The sequence below is a fragment of the Spermophilus citellus genome, assembly GCF_964194105.1.
Source record: "Spermophilus citellus genome assembly, chromosome: 2".
NCBI classification, from domain to species: Eukaryota; Metazoa; Chordata; class Mammalia; order Rodentia; family Sciuridae; genus Spermophilus; species Spermophilus citellus.
In genome coordinates this window covers 107,421,608-107,443,649 of record NC_138183.1, presented here as the reverse complement: position 1 = coordinate 107,443,649, position 22,042 = coordinate 107,421,608, and positions in this window count along the sequence as shown.

The following is a 22,042-nucleotide window of genomic DNA, read 5'->3' as shown; positions in this document are numbered from 1 at the left end:
TTTTTGGAAGCTTGGCAACCCCTTCCCATGAAAGTGTTTCTCGCCAGTCACTGCTTAGGGCTACATCAAGAGGAAAAAAAACGTAGAGATAGAACGTGAAACTACTTTGTTGTGTCAAGTTTCAAGAAGCTAGCACAAACCGTGTTGGATTTAGAGTTCCAAAAACATCTATCAATATAGGAGAAAACAGAGTGAAACCTAAAAATTCAAACTGTTACTGGAAATGAACGCTTCAACATAGAAGAACGAAATTTGTGGAACCAAGTCGCCTTAGTGTACTGATCATTACCTGAAAGTATCATCCAGTTTGGGTGAAAAAATATTTGCTGAGATTTCTGGAGATTCGTAATTTTTGGAAGCTTGGCAACCCCTTCCCATGAAAGTGTTTCTCGCCAGTCACTGCTTAGGGCTACATCAAGAGGAAACAAAACGTAGAGATAGGACGTGAAACTACTTTGTTGTGTCAAGTTTCAAGAAGCTAGCACAAACCGTGTTGGATTTAGAGTTCCAAATACATCTATCAATATAGGAGAAAACAGAGTGAAACCTAAAAATTCAAACTGTTACTGGAAATGAACGCTTCAACATAGAAGAACGAAATTTGTGGAACCAAGTCGCCTTAGTGTACTGATCATTACCTGAAAGTATCATCCAGTTTGGGTGAAAAAATATTTGCTGAGATTTCTGGAGATTCGTAATTTTTGGAAGCTTGGCAACCCCTTCCCATGAAAGTGTTTCTCGCCAGTCACTGCTTAGGGCTACATCAAGAGGAAACAAAACGTAGAGATAGGACGTGAAACTACTTTGTTGTGTCAAGTTTCAAGAAGCTAGCACAAACCGTGTTGGATTTAGAGTTCCAAATACATCTATCAATATAGGAGAAAACAGAGTGAAACCTAAAAATTCAAACTGTTACTGGAAATGAACGCTTCAACATAGAAGAACGAAATTTGGGGAACCAAGTCGCCTTAGTGTACTGATCATTACCTGAAAGTATCATCCAGTGTGGGTGAAAAAATATTTGCTGAGATTTCTGGAGATTCGTAATTTTTGGAAGCTTGGCAACCCCTTCCCATGAAAGTGTTTCTTGCCAGTCACTGGTTAGGGCTACATCAAGAGGAAACACAACGTAGAGATAGAACGTGAAACTACTTTGTTGTGTCAAGTTTCAAGAAGCTAGCACAAACCGTGTTGGATTTAGAGTTCCAAATACATCTATCAATATAGGAGAAAACAGAGTGAAACCTAAAAATTCAAACTGTTACTGGAAATGAACGCTTCAACATAGAAGAACGAAATTTGGGGAACCAAGTCGCCTTAGTGTACTGATCATTACCTGAAAGTATCATCCAGTTTGGGTGAAAAAATATTTGCTGAGATTTCTGGAGATTCGTAATTTTTTGAAGCTTGGCAACCCCTTCCCATGAAAGTGTTTCTCGCCAGTCACTGCTTAGGGCTACATCAAGAGGAAACAAAACATAGATATAGAACGTGAAACTACTTTGTTGTGTCAAGTTTCAAGAAGCTAGCACAAACCGTGTTGGATTTAGAGTTCCAAATACATCTATTAATATAGGAGAAAACAGAGTGAAACCTAAAAATTCAAACTGTTACTGGAAATGAACGCTTCAACATAGAAGAACGAAATTTGGGGAACCAAGTCGCCTTAGTGTACTGATCATTACCTGAAAGTATCATCCAGTTTGGGTGAAAAAATATTTGCTGAGATTTCTGGAGATTCGTAATTTTTGGAAGGTTGGCAACCCCGTTCCATGAAAGGGTTTCTCGCCAGTCACTGCTTAGGGCTACATCAAGAGGAAACAAAACTTAGATATAGAACGTGAAACTACTTTGTTGTGTCAATTTTCAAGAAGCTAGCACAAACCGTGTTGGATTTAGAGTTCCAAATATATCTATCAATATAGGAGAAAACAGAGTGAAACCTAAAAATTCAAACTGTTACTGGAAATGAACGCGAAAACATAGAAGAACGAAATTTGGGGAACCAAGTCGCCTTAGTGTACTGATCATTACCTGAAAGTGTCATCCAGTTTGGGTGAAAAAATATTTGCTGATATTTCTGGAGATTCGTAGTTTTTGGAAGCTTGGCAACCCCTTCCCATGAAAGTGTTTCTCGCCAGTCACTGCTTAGGGCTACATCAAGAGGAAACAAAACGTAGAGATAGAACGTGAAACTACTTTGTTGTGTCAAGTTTCAAGAAGCTAGCACAAACCGTGTTGGATTTAGAGTTCCAAAAACATCTATCAATATAGGAGAAAACAGAGTGAAACCTAAAAATTCAAACTGTTACTGGAAATGAACGCTTCAACATAGAAGAACGAAATTTGTGGAACCAAGTCGCCTTAGTGTACTGATCATTACCTGAAAGTATCATCCAGTTTGGGTGAAAAAATATTTGCTGAGATTTCTGGAGATTCGTAATTTTTGGAAGCTTGGCAACCCCTTCCCATGAAAGTGTTTCTCGCCAGTCACTGCTTAGGGCTACATCAAGAGGAAACAAAACGTAGAGATAGGACGTGAAACTACTTTGTTGTGTCAAGTTTCAAAGAGCTAGCACAAACCGTGTTGGATTTAGAGTTCCAAATACATCTATCAATATAGGAGAAAACAGAGTGAAACCTAAAAATTCAAACTGTTACTGGAAATGAACCCTTCAACATAGAAGAACGAAATTTGGGGAACCAAGTCGCCTTAGTGTACTGATCATTACCTGAAAGTATCATCCAGTTTGGGTGAAAAAATATTTGCTGAGATTTCTGGAGATTCGTAATTTTTTGAAGCTTGGCAACCCCTTCCCATGAAAGTGTTTCTCGCCAGTCACTGCTTAGGGCTACATCAAGAGGAAACAAAACATAGATATAGAACGTGAAACTACTTTGTTGTGTCAAGTTTCAAGAAGCTAGCACAAACCGTGTTGGATTTAGAGTTCCAAATACATCTATTAATATAGGAGAAAACAGAGTGAAACCTAAAAATTCAAACTGTTACTGGAAATGAACGCTTCAACATAGAAGAACGAAATTTGGGGAACCAAGTCGCCTTAGTGTACTGATCATTACCTGAAAGTATCATCCAGTTTGGGTGAAAAAATATTTGCTGAGATTTCTGGAGATTCGTAATTTTTGGAAGGTTGGCAACCCCGTTCCATGAAAGGGTTTCTCGCCAGTCACTGCTTAGGGCTACATCAAGAGGAAACAAAACTTAGATATAGAACGTGAAACTACTTTGTTGTGTCAAGTTTCAAGAAGCTAGCACAAACCGTGTTGGATTTAGAGTTCCAAATACATCTATTAATATAGGAGAAAACAGAGTGAAACCTAAAAATTCAAACTGTTACTGGAAATGAACGCTTCAACAGAGAAGAACGAAATTTGGGGAACCAAGTCGCCTTAGTGTACTGATCATTACCTGAAAGTATCATCCAGTGTGGGTGAAAAAATATTTGCTGAGATTTCTGGAGATTCGTAATTTTTGGAAGCTTGGCAACCCCTTCCCATGAAAGTGTTTCTCGCCAGTCACTGCTTAGGGCTACATCAAGAGGAAACAAAACGTAGAGATAGAACGTGAAACTACTTTGTTGTGTCAAGTTTCAAGAAGCTAGCACAAACCGTGTTGGATTTAGAGTTCCAAAAACATCTATCAATATAGGAGAAAACAGAGTGAAACCTAAAAATTCAAACTGTTACTGGAAATGAACGCTTCAACATAGAAGAACGAAATTTGGGGAACCAAGTCACCTTAGTGTACTGATCATTACCTGAAAGTATCATCCAGTTTGGGTGAAAAAATATTTGCTGAGATTCCCGGAGATTCGTAGTTTTTGGAAGCTTGGCAACCCCTTCCCATGAAAGTGTTTCTCGCCAGTCACTGCTTAGGGCTACATCAAGAGGAAACAAAACGTAGAGATAGAACGTGAAACTACTTTGTTGTGTCAAGTTTCAAGAAGCTAGCACAAACCGTGTTGGATTTAGAGTTCCAAATACATCTATCAATATAGGAGAAAACAGAGTGAAACCTAAAAATTCAAACTGTTACTGGAAATGAACGCGAAAACATAGAAGAACGAAATTTGGGGAACCAAGTCGCCTTAGTGTACTGATCATTACCTGAAAGTGTCATCCAGTTTGGGTGAAAAAATATTTGCTGATATTTCTGGAGATTCGTAGTTTTTGGAAGCTTGGCAACCCCTTCCCATGAAAGTGTTTCTCGCCAGTCACTGCTTAGGGCTACATCAAGAGGAAACAAAACGTAGAGATAGAACGTGAAACTACTTTGTTGTGTCAAGTTTCAAGAAGCTAGCACAAACCGTGTTGGATTTAGAGTTCCAAATACATCTATCAATATAGGAGAAAACAGAGTGAAACCTAAAAATTCAAACTGTTACTGGAAATGAACGCTTCAACATAGAAGAACGAAATTTGGAGAACCAAGTCGCCTTAGTGTACTGATCATTACCTGAAAGTATCATCCAGTTTGGGAGAAAAAATATTTGCTGAGATTTCTCGAGATTCGTAATTTTTGGAAGCTTGGCAACCCCTTCCCATGAAAGTGTTTCTCGCCAGTCACTGCTTAGGGCTACATCAAGAGGAAACAAAATGTAGAGATAGAACGTGAAACTACTTTGTTGTGTCAAGTTTCAAGAAGCTAGCACAAACCGTGTTGGATTTAGAGTTCCAAATACATCTATCAATATAGGAGAAAACAGAGTGAAACCTAAAAATTCAAACTGTTACTGGAAATGAACGCTTCAACATAGAAGAATGAAATTTGGGGAACCAAGTCGCCTTAGTGTACTGATCATTACCTGTAAGTATCATCCAGTTTGGGTGAAAAAATATTTGCTGAGATTTCTGGAGATTCGTAATTTTTGGAAGCTTGGCAACCCCTTCCCATGAAAGTGTTTCTCGCCAGTCACTGCTTAGGGTTACATCAAGAGGAAACAAAACGTAGAGATAGAACGTGAAACTACTTTGTTGTGTCAAGTTTCAAGAAGCTAGTAAAAACCGTGTTGGATTTAGAGTTCCAAATACATCTAAAATATAGGAGAAAACAGAGTGAAACCTAAAAATTCAAACTGTTACTGGAAATGAACGCTTCAACATAGAAGAACGAAATTTGGGGAACCAAGTCGCCTTAGTGTACTGATCATTACCTGAAAGTATCATCCAGTTTGGGTGAAAAAATATTTGCTGAGATTTCTGGAGATTCGTAATTTTTGGAAGCTTGGCAACCCCTTCCCATGAAAGTGTTTCTCGCCAGTCGCTGCTTAGGGCTACATCAAGAGGAAACAAACTAGAGATAGAACGTGAAACTACTTTGTTGTGTCAAGTTTCAAGAAGCTAGCACAAACCGTGTTGGATTTAGAGTTCCAAATACATCTATCAATATAGGAGAAAACAGAGTGAAACCTAAAAATTCAAACTGTTACTGGAAATGAACGCTTCAACATAGAAGAACGAAATTTGGGGAACCAAGTCGCCTTAGTGTACTGATCATTACCTGAAAGTATCATCGAGTTTGGGTGAAAAAATATTTGCTGAGATTTCTGGAGATTCGTAATTTTTGGAAGCTTGGCAACCCCTTCCCATGAACGTGTTTCTCGCCAGTCACTGCTTAGGGCTACATCAAGAGGAAACACAATGTAGAGATAGAACGTGAAACTACTTTGTTGTGTCAAGTTTCAAGAAGCTAGCACAAACCGTGTTGGATTTAGAGTTCCAAATACATCCATCAATATAGGAGAAAACAGAGTGAAACCTAAAAATTCAAACTGTTACTGGAAATGAACGCTTCAACATAGAAGAATGAAATTTGGGGAACCAAGTCGCCTTAGTGTACTGATAATTACCTGAAAGTATCATCCAGTTTGGGTGAAAAAATATTTGCTGAGATTTCTGGAGATTCGTAATTTTTGGAGACTGGGCAACCTCTTCCCATGAAAGTGTTTCTCGCCAGTCACTGCTTAGGGCTACATCAAGAGGAAACATAACGTAGAGATAGAACGTGAAACTACTTTGTTGTGTCAAGTTTCAAGAAGCTAGCACAAACCGTGTTGGATTTAGAGTTCCAAATACATCTATCAATATAGGAGAAAACAGAGTGAAACCTAAAAATTCAAACTGTTACTGGAAATGAACGCTTCAACATAGAAGAACGAAATTTGGGGAACCAAGTCGCCTTAGTGTACTGATCATTACCTGAAAGTATCATCCAGTTTGGGTGAAAAAATATTTGCTGAGATTTCTGGAGATTCGTAATTTTTGGAAGCTTGGCAACCCCTTCCCATGAAAGTGTTTCTCGCCAGTCACTGCTTAGGGCTACATCAAGAGGAAACAAAACGTAGAGATAGAACGTGAAACTACTTTGTTGTGTCAAGTTTCAAGAAGCTAGCACAAACCGTGTTGGATTTAGAATTCCAAATACATCTATTAATATAGGAGAAAACAGAGTGAAACCTAAAAATTCAAACTGTTACTGGAAATGAACGCTTCAACATAGAAGAACGAAATTTGGGGAACCAAGTCGCCTTAGTGTACTGATCATTACCTGAAAGTATCATCGAGTTTGGGTGAAAAAATATTTGCTGAGATTTCTGGAGATTCGTAATTTTTGGAAGCTTGGCAACCCCTTCCCATGAACGTGTTTCTCGCCAGTCACTGCTTAGGGCTACATCAAGAGGAAACACAATGTAGAGATAGAACGTGAAACTACTTTGTTGTGTCAAGTTTCAAGAAGCTAGCACAAACTGTGTTGGATTTAGAGTTCCAAATACATCCATCAATATAGGAGAAAACAGAGTGAAACCTAAAAATTCAAACTGTTACTGGAAATGAACGCTTCAACATAGAAGAATGAAATTTGGGGAACCAAGTCGCCTTAGTGTACTGATAATTACCTGAAAGTATCATCCAGTTTGGGTGAAAAAATATTTGCTGAGATTTCTGGAGATTCGTAATTTTTGGAGACTGGGCAACCTCTTCCCATGAAAGTGTTTCTCGCCAGTCACTGCTTAGGGCTACATCAAGAGGAAACATAACGTAGAGATAGAACGTGAAACTACTTTGTTGTGTCAAGTTTCAAGAAGCTAGCACAAACCGTGTTGGATTTAGAGTTCCAAATACATCTATCAATATAGGAGAAAACAGAGTGAAACCTAAAAATTCAAACTGTTACTGGAAATGAACGCTTCAACATAGAAGAACGAAATTTGGGGAACCAAGCCGCCTTAGTGTACTGATCATTACCTGAAAGTATCATCCAGTTTGGGTGAAAAAATATTTGCTGAGATTTCTGGAGATTCGTAATTTTTGGAAGCTTGGCAACCCCTTCCCATGAAAGTGTTTCTCGCCAGTCACTGCTTAGGGCTACATCAAGAGGAAACAAAACGTAGAGATAGAACGTGAAACTACTTGTTGTGTCAAGTTTCAAGAAGCTAGCACAAACCGTGTTGGATTTAGAGTTCCAAATACATCTATTAATATAGGAGAAAACAGAGTGAAACCTAAAAATTCAAACTGTTACTGGAAATGAACGCTTCAACATAGAAGAACGAAATTTGGGGAACCGAGTCGCCTTAGTGTACTGATCATTACCTGAAAGTATCATCCAGTTTGGGTGAAAAAATAGTTGCTGAGATTTCTGGAGATTCGTAATTTTTGGAAGCTTGGTAACCCCATTCCATGAAAGGGTTTCTCGCCAGAAACTGCTTAGGGCTACATTAAGAGGAAACAAAACGTAGAGATAGAACGTGAAACTACTTTGTTGTGTCAAGTTTCAAGAAGCTAGAACAAACCGTGTTGGATTTAGAGTTCCAAATACATCTATCAATATAAGAGAAAACAGAATGAAACCTAAAAATTCAAACTGTTACTGGAAATGAACGCTTCAACATAGAAGAACGAAATTTGGGGAACCAAGTCGCCTTAGTGTACTGATCATTACCTGAAAGTATCATCGAGTTTGGGTGAAAAAATATTTGCTGAGATTTCTGGAGATTCGTAATTTTTGGAAGCTTGGCAACCCCTTCCCATGAAAGTGTGTCTCGCCAGTCACTGCTTAGGGTTACATCAAGAGGAAACAAAACGTAGAGATAGAACGTGAAACTACTTTGTTGTGTCAAGTTTAAAGAAGCTAGCACAAACCGTGTTGGATTTAGAGTTCCAAATACATCTATCAATATAGGAGAAAACAGAGTGAAACCTAAAAATTCAAACTGTTACTGGAAATGAACGCGAAAACATAGAAGAACGAAATTTGGGGAACCAAGTCGCCTTAGTGTACTGATCATTACCTGAAAGTGTCATCCAGTTTGGGTGAAAAAATATTTGCTGATATTTCTGGAGATTCGTAGTTTTTGGAAGCTTGGCAACCCCTTCCCATGAAAGTGTTTCTCGCCAGTCACTGCTTAGGGCTACATCAAGAGGAAACAAAACGTAGAGATAGAACGTGAAACTACTTTGTTGTGTCAAGTTTCAAGAAGCTAGCACAAACCGTGTTGGATTTAGAGTTCCAAAAACATCTATCAATATAGGAGAAAACAGAGTGAAACCTAAAAATTCAAACTGTTACTGGAAATGAACGCTTCAACATAGAAGAACGAAATTTGGGGAACCAAGTCGCCTTAGTGTACTGATCATTACCTGAAAGTATCATCCAGTTTGGGTGAAAAAATATTTGCTGAGATTTCTGGAGATTCGTAATTTTTGGAGAATGGGCAACCTCTTCCCATGAAAGTGTTTCTTGCCAGTCACTGCTTAGGGCTACATCAAGAGGAAAAAAAACGTAGAGATAGAACGTGAAACTACTTTGTTGTGTCAAGTTTCAAGAAGCTAGCACAAACCGTGTTGGATTTAGAGTTCCAAATACATCTATCAATATAGGAGAAAACAGAGTGAAACCTAAAAATTCAAACTGTTACTGGAAATGAACGCTTCAACATAGAAGAACGAAATTTGGGGAACCAAGTCGCCTTAGTGTACTGATCATTACCTGAAAGTATCATCCAGTTTGGGTGAAAAAATATTTGCTGAGATTTCTGGAGATTCGTAATTTTTGGAAGCTTGGCAACCCCTTCCCGTGAAAGTGTTTCTCGCCAGTCACTGCTTAGGGCTACATCAAGAGGAAACAAACTAGAGATAGAAAGTGAAACTACTTTGTTGTGTGAAGTTTCAAGAAGCTAGCACAAACCGTGTTGGATTTAGAGTTCCAAATACATCTATTAATATAGGAGAAAACAGAGTGAAACTTAAAAATTCAAACTGTTACTGGAAATGAACGCTTCAACAGAGAAGAACGAAATTTGGGGAACCAAGTCGCCTTAGTGTACTGATCATTACCTGAAAGTATCATCCAGTTTGGGTGAAAAAATATTTGCTGAGATTTCTGGAGATTCGTAATTTTTGGAAGCTTGGCAACCCCGTTCCATGAAAGTGTTTCTCGCCAGTCACTGCTTAGGGCTACATCAAGAGGAAACAAAACGTAGAGATAGAACGTGAAACTACTTTGTTGTGTCAAGTTTCAAGAAGCTAGCACAAACCGTGTTGGATTTAGAGTTCCAAATACATCTATCAATATAGGAGAAAACAGAGTGAAACCTAAAAATTCAAACTGTTACTGGAAATGAACGCTTCAACATAGAAGAACGAAATTTGGGGAACCAAGTCGCCTTAGTGTACTGATCATTACCTGAAAGTATCATCGAGTTTGGGTTAAAAAATATTTGCTGAGATTTCTGGAGATTCGTAATTTTTGGAAGCTTGGCAACCGCTTCCCATGAACGTGTGTCTCGCCAGTCACTGCTTAGGGCTACATCAAGAGGAAACACAATGTAGAGATAGAACGTGAAACTACTTTGTTGTGTCAAGTTTCAAGAAGCTAGCACAAACCGTGTTGGATTTAGAGTTCCAAATACATCCATCAATATAGGAGAAAACAGAGTGAAACCTAAAAATTCAAACTGTTACTGGAAATGAACGCTTCAACATAGAAGAATGAAATTTGGGGAACCAAGTCGCCTTAGTGTACTGATAATTACCTGAAAGTATCATCCAGTTTGGGTGAAAAAATATTTGCTGAGATTTCTGGAGATTCGTAATTTTTGGAGACTGGGCAACCTCTTCCCATGTAAGTGTTTCTCGCCAGTCACTGCTTAGGGCTACATCAAGAGGAAACAAAACGTAGAGATAGAACGTGAAACTACTTTGTTGTGTCAAGTTTCAAGAAGCTAGCACAAACCGTGTTGGATTTAGAGTTCCAAATACATCTATCAATATAGGAGAAAACAGAGTGAAACCTAAAAATTCAAACTGTTACTGGAAATGAACGCTTCAACATAGAAGAACGAAATTTGGGGAACCAAGTCGCCTTAGTGTACTGATCATTACCTGAAAGTATCATCAAGTTTAGGTGAAAAAATATTTGCTGAGATTTCTGGAGATTCGTAATTTTTGGAAGCTTGGCAACCCCTTCCCATGAAAGTGTTTCTCGCCAGTCACTGCTTAGGGCTACATCAAGAGGAAACAAAACGTAGAGATAGAACGTGAAACTACTTTGTTGTGTCAAGTTTCAAGAAGCTAGCACAAACCGTGTTGGATTTAGAGTTCCAAATACATCTATTAATATAGGAGAAAACAGAGTGAAAGCTAAAAATTCAAACTGTTACTGGAAATGAACGCTTCAACATAGAAGAACGAAATTTGGGGAACCAAGTCGCCTTAGTGTACTGATCATTACCTGAAAGTATCATCCAGTTTGGGTGAAAAAATAGTTCCTGAGATTTCTGGAGATTCGTAATTTTTGGAAGCTTGGCAACCCCATTCCATGAAAGGGTTTCTCGCCAGTCACTGCTTAGGGCTACATCAAGAGGAAACAAAACGTAGAGATAGAACGTGAAACTACTTTGTTGTGTCAAGTTTCAAGAAGCTAGCACAAACCGTGTTGGATTTAGAGTTCCAAATACATCTATCAATATAGGAGAAAACAGAGTGAAACCTAAAAATTCAAACTGTTACTGGAAATGAACGCTTCAACATAGAAGAACGAAATTTGGGGAACCAAGTCGCCTTAGTGTACTGATCATTACCTGAAAGTATCATCCAGTTTGGGTGAAAAAATAGTTGCTGAGATTTCTGGAGATTCGTAATTTTTGGAAGCTTGGTAACCCCATTCCATGAAAGGGTTTCTCGCCAGTCACTGCTTAGGGCTACATTAAGAGGAAACAAAACGTAGAGATAGAACGTGAAACTACTTTGTTGTGTCAAGTTTCAAAGCTAGAACAAACCGTGTTGGATTTAGAGTTCCAAATACATCTATCAATATAATAGAAAACAGAGTGAAACCTAAAAATTCAAACTGTTACTGGAAATGAACGCTTCAACATAGAAGAACGAAATTTGGGGAACCAAGTCGCCTTAGTGTACTGATCATTACCTGAAAGTATCATCGAGTTTGGGTGAAAAAATATTTGCTGAGATTTCTGGAGATTCGTAATTTTTGGAAGCTTGGCAACCCCTTCCCATGAAAGTGTGTCTCGCCAGTCACTGCTTAGGGCTACATCAAGAGGAAACAAAACGTAGAGATAGAACGTGAAACTACTTTGTTGTGTCAAGTTTCAAGAAGCTAGCACAAACTGTGTTGGATTTAGAGTTCCAAATACATCTATCAATATAGGAGAAAACAGAGTGAAACCTAAAATTTCAAACTGTTACTGGAAATGAACGCGAAAACATAGAAGAACGAAATTTGGGGAACCAAGTCGCCTTAGTGTACTGATCATTACCTGAAAGTGTCATCCAGTTTGGGTGAAAAAATATTTGCTGATATTTCTGGAGATTCGTAGTTTTTGGAAGCTTGGCAACCCCTTCCCATGAAAGTGTTTCTCGCCAGTCACTGCTTAGGGCTACATCAAGAGGAAACAAAACGTAGAGAAAGAACGTGAAACTACTTTGTTGTGTCAAGTTTCAAGAAGCTAGCACAAACCGTGTTGGATTTAGAGTTCCAAAAGCATCTATCAATATAGGAGAAAACAGAGTGAAACCTAAAAATTCAAACTGTTACTGGAAATGAACGCTTCAACATAGAAGAACGAAATTTGGGGAACCAAGTCGCCTTAGTGTACTGATCATTACCTGAAAGTATCATCCAGTTTGGGTGAAAAAATATTTGCTGAGATTTCTGGAGATTCGTAATTTTTAGAGACTGGGCAACCTCTTCCCATGAAAGTGTTTCTTGCCAGTCACTGCTTAGGGCTACATCAAGAGGAAACAAAACGTAGAGATAGAACGTGAAACTACTTTGTTGTGTCAAGTTTCAAGAAGCTAGCACAAACCGTGTTGGATTTAGAGTTCCAAATACATCTATCAATATAGGAGAAAACAGAGTGAAACCTAAAAATTCAAACTGTTACTGGAAATGAACGCTTCAACATAGAAGAACGAAATTTGGGGAACCAAGTCGCCTTAGTGTACTAATCATTACCTGAAAGTATCATCCAGTTTGGGTGAAAAAATATTTGCTGAGATTTCTGGAGATTCGTAATTTTTGGAAGCTTGGCAACCCCTTCCCGTGAAAGTGTTTCTCGCCAGTCACTGCTTAGGGCTACATCAAGAGGAAACAAACTAGAGATAGAACGTGAAACTACTTTGTTGTGTCAAGTTTCAAGAAGCTAGCACAAACCGTGTTGGATTTAGAGTTCCAAATACATCTATTAATATAGGAGAAAACAGAGTGAAACCTAAAAATTCAAACTGTTACTGGAAATGAACGCTTCAACAGAGAAGAACGAAATTTGGGGAACCAAGTCGCCTTAGTGTACTGATCATTACCTGAAAGTATCATCCAGTTTGGGTGAAAAAATATTTGCTGAGATTTCTGGAGATTCGTAATTTTTGGAAGCTTGGCAACCCCGTTCCATGAAAGTGTTTCTCGCCAGTCACTGCTTAGGGCTACATCAAGAGGAAACAAAACGTAGAGATAGAACGTGAAACTACTTTGTTGTGTCAAGTTTCAAGAAGCTAGCACAAACCGTGTTGGATTTAGAGTTCCAAATACATCTATCAATATAGGAGAAAACAGAGTGAAACCTAAAAATTCAAACTGTTACTGGAAATGAACGCTTCAACATAGAAGAACGAAATTTGGGGAACCAAGTCGCCTTAGTGTACTGATCATTACCTGAAAGTATCATCGAGTTTGGGTTAAAAAATATTTGCTGAGATTTCTGGAGATTCGTAATTTTTGGAAGCTTGGCAACCGCTTCCCATGAACGTGTGTCTCGCCAGTCACTGCTTAGGGCTACATCAAGAGGAAACACAATGTAGAGATAGAACGTGAAACTACTTTGTTGTGTCAAGTTTCAAGAAGCTAGCACAAACCGTGTTGGATTTAGAGTTCCAAATACATCCATCAATATAGGAGAAAACAGAGTGAAACCTAAAAATTCAAACTGTTACTGGAAATGAACGCTTCAACATAGAAGAATGAAATTTGGGGAACCAAGTCGCCTTAGTGTACTGATAATTACCTGAAAGTATCATCCAGTTTGGGTGAAAAAATATTTGCTGAGATTTCTGGAGATTCGTAATTTTTGGAGACTGGGCAACCTCTTCCCATGTAAGTGTTTCTCGCCAGTCACTGCTTAGGGCTACATCAAGAGGAAACAAAACGTAGAGATAGAACCTGAAACTACTTTGTTGTGTCAAGTTTCAAGAAGCTAGCACAAACCGTGTTGGATTTAGAGTTCCAAATACATCTATCAATATAGGAGAAAACAGAGTGAAACCTAAAAATTCAAACTGTTACTGGAAATGAACGCTTCAACATAGAAGAACGAAATTTGGGGAACCAAGTCGCCTTAGTGTACTGATCATTACCTGAAAGTATCATCAAGTTTAGGTGAAAAAATATTTGCTGAGATTTCTGGAGATTCGTAATTTTTGGAAGCTTGGCAACCCCTTCCCATGAAAGTGTTTCTCGCCAGTCACTGCTTAGGGCTACATCAAGAGGAAACAAAACGTAGAGATAGAACGTGAAACTACTTTGTTGTGTCAAGTTTCAAGAAGCTAGCACAAACCGTGTTGGATTTAGAGTTCCAAATACATCTATTAATATAGGAGAAAACAGAGTGAAAGCTAAAAATTCAAACTGTTACTGGAAATGAACGCTTCAACATAGAAGAACGAAATTTGGGGAACCAAGTCGCCTTAGTGTACTGATCATTACCTGAAAGTATCATCCAGTTTGGGTGAAAAAATAGTTCCTGAGATTTCTGGAGATTCGTAATTTTTGGAAGCTTGGCAACCCCATTCCATGAAAGGGTTTCTCGCCAGTCACTGCTTAGGGCTACATCAAGAGGAAACAAAACGTAGAGATAGAACGTGAAACTACTTTGTTGTGTCAAGTTTCAAGAAGCTAGCACAAACCGTGTTGGATTTAGAGTTCCAAATACATCTATCAATATAGGAGAAAACAGAGTGAAACCTAAAAATTCAAACTGTTACTGGAAATGAACGCTTCAACATAGAAGAACGAAATTTGGGGAACCAAGTCGCCTTAGTGTACTGATCATTACCTGAAAGTATCATCCAGTTTGGGTGAAAAAATAGTTGCTGAGATTTCTGGAGATTCGTAATTTTTGGACGCTTGGTAACCCCATTCCATGAAAGGGTTTCTCGCCAGTCACTGCTTAGGGCTACATTAAGAGGAAACAAAACGTAGAGATAGAACGTGAAACTACTTTGTTGTGTCAAGTTTCAAAGCTAGAACAAACCGTGTTGGATTTAGAGTTCCAAATACATCTATCAATATAATAGAAAACAGAGTGAAACCTAAAAATTCAAACTGTTACTGGAAATGAACGCTTCAACATAGAAGAACGAAATTTGGGGAACCAAGTCGCCTTAGTGTACTGATCATTACCTGAAAGTATCATCGAGTTTGGGTGAAAAAATATTTGCTGAGATTTCTGGAGATTCGTAATTTTTGGAAGCTTGGCAACCCCTTCCCATGAAAGTGTGTCTCGCCAGTCACTGCTTAGGGCTACATCAAGAGGAAACAAAACGTAGAGATAGAACGTGAAACTACTTTGTTGTGTCAAGTTTCAAGAAGCTAGCACAAACTGTGTTGGATTTAGAGTTCCAAATACATCTATCAATATAGGAGAAAACAGAGTGAAACCTAAAATTTCAAACTGTTACTGGAAATGAACGCGAAAACATAGAAGAACGAAATTTGGGGAACCAAGTCGCCTTAGTGTACTGATCATTACCTGAAAGTGTCATCCAGTTTGGGTGAAAAAATATTTGCTGATATTTCTGGAGATTCGTAGTTTTTGGAAGCTTGGCAACCCCTTCCCATGAAAGTGTTTCTCGCCAGTCACTGCTTAGGGCTACATCAAGAGGAAACAAAACGTAGAGAAAGAACGTGAAACTACTTTGTTGTGTCAAGTTTCAAGAAGCTAGCACAAACCGTGTTGGATTTAGAGTTCCAAAAGCATCTATCAATATAGGAGAAAACAGAGTGAAACCTAAAAATTCAAACTGTTACTGGAAATGAACGCTTCAACATAGAAGAACGAAATTTGGGGAACCAAGTCGCCTTAGTGTACTGATCATTACCTGAAAGTATCATCCAGTTTGGGTGAAAAAATATTTGCTGAGATTTCTGGAGATTCGTAATTTTTAGAGACTGGGCAACCTCTTCCCATGAAAGTGTTTCTTGCCAGTCACTGCTTAGGGCTACATCAAGAGGAAACAAAACGTAGAGATAGAACGTGAAACTACTTTGTTGTGTCAAGTTTCAAGAAGCTAGCACAAACCGTGTTGGATTTAGAGTTCCAAATACATCTATCAATATAGGAGAAAACAGAGTGAAACCTAAAAATTCAAACTGTTACTGGAAATGAACGCTTCAACATAGAAGAACGAAATTTGGGGAACCAAGTCGCCTTAGTGTACTAATCATTACCTGAAAGTATCATCCAGTTTGGGTGAAAAAATATTTGCTGAGATTTCTGGAGATTCGTAATTTTTGGAAGCTTGGCAACCCCTTCCCGTGAAAGTGTTTCTCGCCAGTCACTGCTTAGGGCTACATCAAGAGGAAACAAACTAGAGATAGAACGTGAAACTACTTTGTTGTGTCAAGTTTCAAGAAGCTAGCACAAACCGTGTTGGATTTAGAGTTCCAAATACATCTATTAATATAGGAGAAAACAGAGTGAAACCTAAAAATTCAAACTGTTACTGGAAATGAACGCTTCAACAGAGAAGAACGAAATTTGGGGAACCAAGTCGCCTTAGTGTACTGATCATTACCTGAAAGTATCATCCAGTTTGGGTGAAAAAATATTTGCTGAGATTTCTGGAGATTCGTAATTTTTGGAGACTGGGCAACCTCTTCCCATGTAAGTGTTTCTCGCCAGTCACTGCTTAGGGCTACATCAAGAGGAAACAAAACGTAGAGATAGAACGTGAAACTACTTTGTTGTGTCAAGTTTCAAGAAGCTAGCACAAACCGTGTTGGATTTAGAGTTCCAAATACATCTATCAATATAGGAGAAAACAGAGTGAAACCTAAAAATTCAAACTGTTACTGGAAATGAACGCTTCAACATAGAAGAACGAAATTTGGGGAACCAAGTCGCCTTAGTGTACTGATCATTACCTGAAAGTATCATCAAGTTTAGGTGAAAAAATATTTGCTGAGATTTCTGGAGATTCGTAATTTTTGGAAGCTTGGCAACCCCTTCCCATGAAAGTGTTTCTCGCCAGTCACTGCTTAGGGCTACATCAAGAGGAAACAAAACGTAGAGATAGAACGTGAAACTACTTTGTTGTGTCAAGTTTCAAGAAGCTAGCACAAACCGTGTTGGATTTAGAGTTCCAAATACATCTATTAATATAGGAGAAAACAGAGTGAAAGCTAAAAATTCAAACTGTTACTGGAAATGAACGCTTCAACATAGAAGAACGAAATTTGGGGAACCAAGTCGCCTTAGTGTACTGATCATTACCTGAAAGTATCATCCAGTTTGGGTGAAAAAATAGTTCCTGAGATTTCTGGAGATTCGTAATTTTTGGAAGCTTGGCAACCCCATTCCATGAAAGGGTTTCTCGCCAGTCACTGCTTAGGGCTACATCAAGAGGAAACAAAACGTAGAGATAGAACGTGAAACTACTTTGTTGTGTCAAGTTTCAAGAAGCTAGCACAAACCGTGTTGGATTTAGAGTTCCAAATACATCTATTAATATAGGAGAAAACAGAGTGAAACCTAAAAATTCAAACTGTTACTGGAAATGAACGCTTCAACATAGAAGAACGAAATTTGGGGAACCAAGTCGCCTTAGTGTACTGATCATTACCTGAAAGTATCATCCAGTTTGGGTGAAAAAATATTTGCTGAGATTTCTGGAGATTCGTAATTTTTGGAAGCTTGGACACCCCATTCCATGAAAGGGTTTCTCGCCAGTCACTGCTTAGGGCTACATTAAGAGGAAACAAAACGTAGAGATAGAACGTGAAACTACTTTGTTGTGTCAAGTTTCAAGAAGCTAGAACAAACCGTGTTGGATTTAGAGTTCCAAATACATCTATCAATATAAGAGAAAACAGAGTGAAACCTAAAAATTCAAACTGTTACTGGAAATGAACGCTTCAACATAGAAGAACGAAATTTGGGGAACCAAGTCGCCTTAGTGTACTGATCATTACCTGAAAGTATCATCGAGTTTGGGTGAAAAAATATTTGCTGAGATTTCTGGAGATTCGTAATTTTTGGAAGCTTGGCAACCCCTTCCCATGAAAGTGTGTCTCGCCAGTCACTGCTTAGGGCTACATCAAGAGGAAACAAAACGTAGAGATAGAACGTGAAACTACTTTGTTGTGTCAAGTTTCAAGAAGCTAGCACAAACTGTGTTGGATTTAGAGTTCCAAATACATCTATCAATATAGGAGAAAACAGAGTGAAACCTAAAAATTCAAACTGTTACTGGAAATGAACGCGAAAACATAGAAGAACGAAATTTGGGGAACCAAGTCGCCTTAGTGTACTGATCATTACCTGAAAGTGTCATCCAGTTTGGGTGAAAAAATATTTGCTGATATTTCTGGAGATTCGTAGTTTTTGGAAGCTTGGCAACCCCTTCCCATGAAAGTGTTTCTCGCCAGTCACTGCTTAGGGCTACATCAAGAGGAAACAAAACGTAGAGAAAGAACGTGAAACTACTTTGTTGTGTCAAGTTTCAAGAAGCTAGCACAAACCGTGTTGGATTTAGAGTTCCAAAAGCATCTATCAATATAGGAGAAAACAGAGTGAAACCTAAAAATTCAAACTGTTACTGGAAATGAACGCTTCAACATAGAAGAACGAAATTTGGGGAACCAAGTCGCCTTAGTGTACTGATCATTACCTGAAAGTATCATCCAGTTTGGGTGAAAAAATATTTGCTGAGATTTCTGGAGATTCGTAATTTTTAGAGACTGGGCAACCTCTTCCCATGAAAGTGTTTCTTGCCAGTCACTGCTTAGGGCTACATCAAGAGGAAACAAAACGTAGAGATAGAACGTGAAACTGCTTTGTTGTGTCAAGTTTCAAGAAGCTAGCACAAACCGTGTTGGATTTAGAGTTCCAAATACATCTATCAATATAGGAGAAAACAGAGTGAAACCTAAAAATTCAAACTGTTACTGGAAATGAACGCTTCAACATAGAAGAACGAAATTTGGGGAACCAAGTCGCCTTAGTGTACTAATCATTACCTGAAAGTATCATCCAGTTTGGGTGAAAAAATATTTGCTGAGATTTCTGGAGATTCGTAATTTTTGGAAGCTTGGCAACCCCTTCCCGTGAAAGTGTTTCTCGCCAGTCACTGCTTAGGGCTACATCAAGAGGAAACAAACTAGAGATAGAACGTGAAACTACTTTGTTGTGTCAAGTTTCAAGAAGCTAGCACAAACCGTGTTGGATTTAGAGTTCCAAATACATCTATTAATATAGGAGAAAACAGAGTGAAACCTAAAAATTCAAACTGTTACTGGAAATGAACGCTTCAACAGAGAAGAACGAAATTTGGGGAACCAAGTCGCCTTAGTGTACTGATCATTACCTGAAAGTATCATCCAGTTTGGGTGAAAAAATATTTGCTGAGATTTCTGGAGATTCGTAATTTTTGGAGACTGGGCAACCTCTTCCCATGTAAGTGTTTCTCGCCAGTCACTGCTTAGGGCTACATCAAGAGGAAACAAAACGTAGAGATAGAACGTGAAACTACTTTGTTGTGTCAAGTTTCAAGAAGCTAGCACAAACCGTGTTGGATTTAGAGTTCCAAATACATCTATCAATATAGGAGAAAACAGAGTGAAACCTAAAAATTCAAACTGTTACTGGAAATGAACGCTTCAACATAGAAGAACGAAATTTGGGGAACCAAGTCGCCTTAGTGTACTGATCATTACCTGAAAGTATCATCAAGTTTAGGTGAAAAAATATTTGCTGAGATTTCTGGAGATTCGTAATTTTTGGAAGCTTGGCAACCCCTTCCCATGAAAGTGTTTCTCGCCAGTCACTGCTTAGGGCTACATCAAGAGGAAACAAAACGTAGAGATAGAACGTGAAACTACTTTGTTGTGTCAAGTTTCAAGAAGCTAGCACAAACCGTGTTGGATTTAGAGTTCCAAATACATCTATTAATATAGGAGAAAACAGAGTGAAAGCTAAAAATTCAAACTGTTACTGGAAATGAACGCTTCAACATAGAAGAACGAAATTTGGGGAACCAAGTCGCCTTAGTGTACTGATCATTACCTGAAAGTATCATCCAGTTTGGGTGAAAAAATAGTTCCTGAGATTTCTGGAGATTCGTAATTTTTGGAAGCTTGGCAACCCCATTCCATGAAAGGGTTTCTCGCCAGTCACTGCTTAGGGCTACATCAAGAGGAAACAAAACGTAGAGATAGAACGTGAAACTACTTTGTTGTGTCAAGTTTCAAGAAGCTAGCACAAACCGTGTTGGATTTAGAGTTCCAAATACATCTATTAATATAGGAGAAAACAGAGTGAAACCTAAAAATTCAAACTGTTACTGGAAATGAACGCTTCAACATAGAAGAACGAAATTTGGGGAACCAAGTCGCCTTAGTGTACTGATCATTACCTGAAAGTATCATCCAGTTTGGGTGAAAAAATATTTGCTGAGATTTCTGGAGATTCGTAATTTTTGGAAGCTTGGTAACCCCATTCCATGAAAGGGTTTCTCGCCAGTCACTGCTTAGGGCTACATTAAGAGGAAACAAAACGTAGAGATAGAACGTGAAACTACTTTGTTGTGTCAAGTTTCAAGAAGCTAGAACAAACCGTGTTGGATTTAGAGTTCCAAATACATCTATCAATATAAGAGAAAACAGAGTGAAACCTAAAAATTCAAACTGTTACTGGAAATGAACGCTTCAACATAGAAGAACGAAATTTGGGGAACCAAGTCGCCTTAGTGTACTGATCATTACCTGAAAGTATCATCGAGTTTGGGTGAAAAAATATTTGCTGAGATTTCTGGAGATTCGTAATTTTTGGAAGCTTGGCAACCCCTTCCCATGAAAGTGTGTCTCGCCAGTCACTGCTTAGGGCTACATCAAGAGGAAACAAAACGTAGAGATAGAACGTGAAACTACTTTGTTGTGTCAAGTTTCAAGAAGCTAGCACAAACTGTGTTGGATTTAGAGTTCCAAATACATCTATCAATATAGGAGAAAACAGAGTGAAACCTAAAAATTCAAACTGTTACTGGAAATGAACGCGAAAACATAGAAGAACGAAATTTGGGGAACCAAGTCGCCTTAGTATACTGATCATTACCTGAAAGTGTCATCCAGTTTGGGTGAAAAAATATTTGCTGATATTTCTGGAGATTCGTAGTTTTTGGAAGCTTGGCAACCCCTTCCCATGAAAGTGTTTCTCGCCAGTCACTGCTTAGGGCTACATCAAGAGGAAACAAAACGTAGAGAAAGAACGTGAAACTACTTTGTTGTGTCAAGTTTCAAGAAGCTAGCACAAACCGTGTTGGATTTAGAGTTCCAAAAGCATCTATCAATATAGGAGAAAACAGAGTGAAACCTAAAAATTCAAACTGTTACTGGAAATGAACGCTTCAACATAGAAGAACGAAATTTGGGGAACCAAGTCGCCTTAGTGTACTGATCATTACCTGAAAGTATCATCCAGTTTGGGTGAAAAAATATTTGCTGAGATTTCTGGAGATTCGTAATTTTTAGAGACTGGGCAACCTCTTCCCATGAAAGTGTTTCTTGCCAGTCACTGCTTAGGGCTACATCAAGAGGAAACAAAACGTAGAGATAGAACGTGAAACTACTTTGTTGTGTCAAGTTTCAAGAAGCTAGCACAAACCGTGTTGGATTTAGAGTTCCAAATACATCTATCAATATAGGAGAAAACAGAGTGAAACCTAAAAATTCAAACTGTTACTGGAAATGAACGCTTCAACATAGAAGAACGAAATTTGGGGAACCAAGTCGCCTTAGTGTACTAATCATTACCTGAAAGTATCATCCAGTTTGGGTGAAAAAATATTTGCTGAGATTTCTGGAGATTCGTAATTTTTGGAAGCTTGGCAACCCCTTCCCGTGAAAGTGTTTCTCGCCAGTCACTGCTTAGGGCTACATCAAGAGGAAACAAACTAGAGATAGAACGTGAAACTACTTTGTTGTGTCAAGTTTCAAGAAGCTAGCACAAACCGTGTTGGATTTAGAGTTCCAAATACATCTATTAATATAGGAGAAAACAGAGTGAAACCTAAAAATTCAAACTGTTACTGGAAATGAACGCTTCAACAGAGAAGAACGAAATTTGGGGAACCAAGTCGCCTTAGTGTACTGATCATTACCTGAAAGTATCATCCAGTTTGGGTGAAAAAATATTTGCTGAGATTTCTGGAGATTCGTAATTTTTGGAAGCTTGGCAACCCCGTTCCATGAAAGTGTTTCTCGCCAGTCACTGCTTAGGGCTACATCAAGAGG